Raw genomic sequence first — 2,963 nt, forward strand, 5'->3', positions numbered from 1 at the left:
GAAGAGACCCTCCATCTCATTAGAGGGATGGGCTGGGAGAAGGGTCTCCAGCGACAGTTTCTGTTGGAAGATTGCAAGGACCTTCACCTACCAGAGGCGGAAGTGGCCGATGTCTCTGTCTGGGATCTCTGTGTTCCCAACGATCTGCAGTGCTCCCACCAAGCACAGCAAATCGCCAGGAACACGGAGATCCTGGACGGAGACATTGACCATCTACGCCTCCGACAGGTGAAGGTCTTCGGTGTCCTATGAAGGAAACAGTCGCCGGAGGACCCAGGACACTGTTCTTCTCCCTACCCTTGTCAGCTGAAGAGCAAGGCACGTCCCTAGGATGGCCCTACAGCTGCCCTCTACTTCAGGCATGACGTAGTTGGAAAGGACTCCTGAGACTTGGTATTGGCCAATCAGCTCCTTCGGCGCTTGGCCATACTCTCTTGAATGAATTGTCTTACTTCCAGCCAGTAGGGAGAGGTCCCCCATCTTGTCAGAGGGATGGACTGGGAGAAGGGAGGCTGAAGGACGCCGAATTGAAATTTATCAGAGAGAGAAGTTTGTTGTTTTCAAACCAGGCTAGCGTTTAAATCCCTCTGGAGACAATATATATGTATGTATATATTTGTGTGTGTGTTTGTATGTATGGGGTGTCTGGTATGTTTGAGTATGTATGTGTTTGTATATAACATGATATACACCACTGGGGGCAGTGTGTATATACTATACATATATATAGATATATATTATATATATAATATTATATATAAATATTATATATATATATATATTATATATATATATATATATAATATATAATATATTAATATGTGTGTGTGGTGTGTGGGTGTGTCTGTGTTGTGTGTGGGTTGGGGGTGTGTGTTGGTTTGTTTACATATATTATACACACTGGGGGGAGTGTGTATATGTATGTGTGTTGTGTACATATATAAACACACCGGGGGGAGTGTGTATATATATGTGTGTTTGTATGTGTTTGTACATATATAGACACACTGGGGGGAGTGTGTATATATATGTGTATTATGTGTGTGTGTATATATATGTGTATTATGTGTGTGTGTACATATGCATATGTTTGTGTATGTGGTGATGTGTATACACATACAGATATATATTACTCCAGAGTGGATGTCCTATCTCCATCTTGATGCCTAGTTCTCTTGGGGCAAGCCTTCTCCTACTAGGTGATCTTGTTGAAGGCAGCCACCATTTCCTGGAGGCGACCTCCCACTCTGTCCATTTGTTTGGCATGTTGTTTCGCCTCTTCCTTACCCTTTTTGATTTCCAAGTCCTTCTTCTTTAGTTCTTTCCTGAGAACTTCTACTTCCTTCTCACACTGAACAAGCTTGTCGTCTTCAGTGTTTCTCTCTTCTAATTCGCTTCGAAGTTCATCAACTTCTCTCTGTTTATCAGTAATCAAGTTCTCATTCCTCTGAATTTTTATGAAAAGGTCATTGAGCGCTCCTTCTGCAGCTATCTGTCGTTCCTTAGCCTCAGCGGCCAGCTTTTTCAGATGGTTATTTTCCATCTCGACGCATTCCAGCTTCTTGTTGAGACTGTCCCACTGGGCTATGCCTTCCTCCAGCAAGTTGTTTTTCTGCTGAACTTCCTCGCTTAGGCAGGTAATCTCTATTACCTGCTCGGAGATCTTGTTTTCGAAGACATTCATCCTTTCCTGGAACAGAGACCTTTCAAACTGCAATTGGCGGAGCTCTTCCACCATTTTCTCAGTCTTTTCGATTTGGAAGTCCTTCATCTTTAGCTCTTCTTCTTTCCTCAAGTTCCAACAGACAAGCTCCTCGATGTCCTTCTGCCTCTTTTCTAATTCCTTTATGAGGACTTCTATTTCCTGTTGGCATTCCTGGAGATTTTCCTCCCTCAGAGCGATTTGTATCCGAAGATCTTGTGTTTCTTTCAAGTTGTCTTCTCTTTCTTGCTTGAAATGCTCTATTTCCTTTTCCTTCTCTTTTATGACTTTTTCTATATTGTCTTTTTCCTCCTGATATCTCTCCATCTTCAGTAGCTTCTGCTCGAGATCCAATACCTGACACTGCTTACTCTTAAGATGGTTCATATTTTCTTCCAGTTGGTTGACAAGTTCTGCTTTTTGACTCCTTAGCATCTCGACTTCAGTTGTCAGTTCACTGATATAGAGTTCAGATTTGGCAAGATTCTGAACTAACGTTGCCTCTGAAGTCAAGTGTCCATCTCTCTTCTTTATTTTTTGTCTTTTATTTCTCTCTGAGTTCTTCAACTTTTCGCTGAAAGTCAAAGATAATTTTCTCGTCCCTTTCTATGAGACCAGCCATTTCCACCAGAGCCACCTGTTTTGCATCATATTCTTTTCTGAGGCGTTCAAATTCCACTTCAAATGAGACAAGCTTGTTTATATGCTTCTCTTTATCCTCCAGTTCCTTCCTCAACTGTTCAAGTTCCTGATCGCAATGGACAAGCTTGTTTACATCCTTACGCCTGTCCTCTAGTTCCTTCCTTGATTGTTCAACCTCCATTTCGTATTGGACAAGCTTGCTCAGATCCTTTTGTCTGTCCTCCAATTCCTTTCTTAAATTTTCAACTTCCATCTCACATTGGACAAGCTTGTTAACTTCCTCGTTCCTCTCCTCCAGTTTCTTCTGGAGGTTTTCAATTTGCTGTTCACAGGCAAGGAGATTTTGTTCATTTCTCCTGTTTTGACTCTCAAGCGCATCAAAATCTTGTGCTTTGGACTCCAGTGTCCCAATCTCTTTCTGCAGCTCGTCGAGTAACCTACGGTAGTCTTCTAACTGTTGTTCTTTCAGGGCGTTCTTTTTTATCACATCTTCAATCTGTCTCTCCTTCTCACAGAGAGTTTCCTCCTTCTCCCTGTTAGCGACTTCTAGACCTTGAATGTGGCGTTTCACTTCGCTGAGCTCGTTTTCCATCGCCACATTCCTGCCTTCCAGACATTC

The sequence above is a fragment of the Macrobrachium nipponense genome, chromosome 29, assembly GCF_015104395.2.
Source record: "Macrobrachium nipponense isolate FS-2020 chromosome 29, ASM1510439v2, whole genome shotgun sequence".
NCBI lineage: Eukaryota > Metazoa > Arthropoda > Malacostraca > Decapoda > Palaemonidae > Macrobrachium > Macrobrachium nipponense.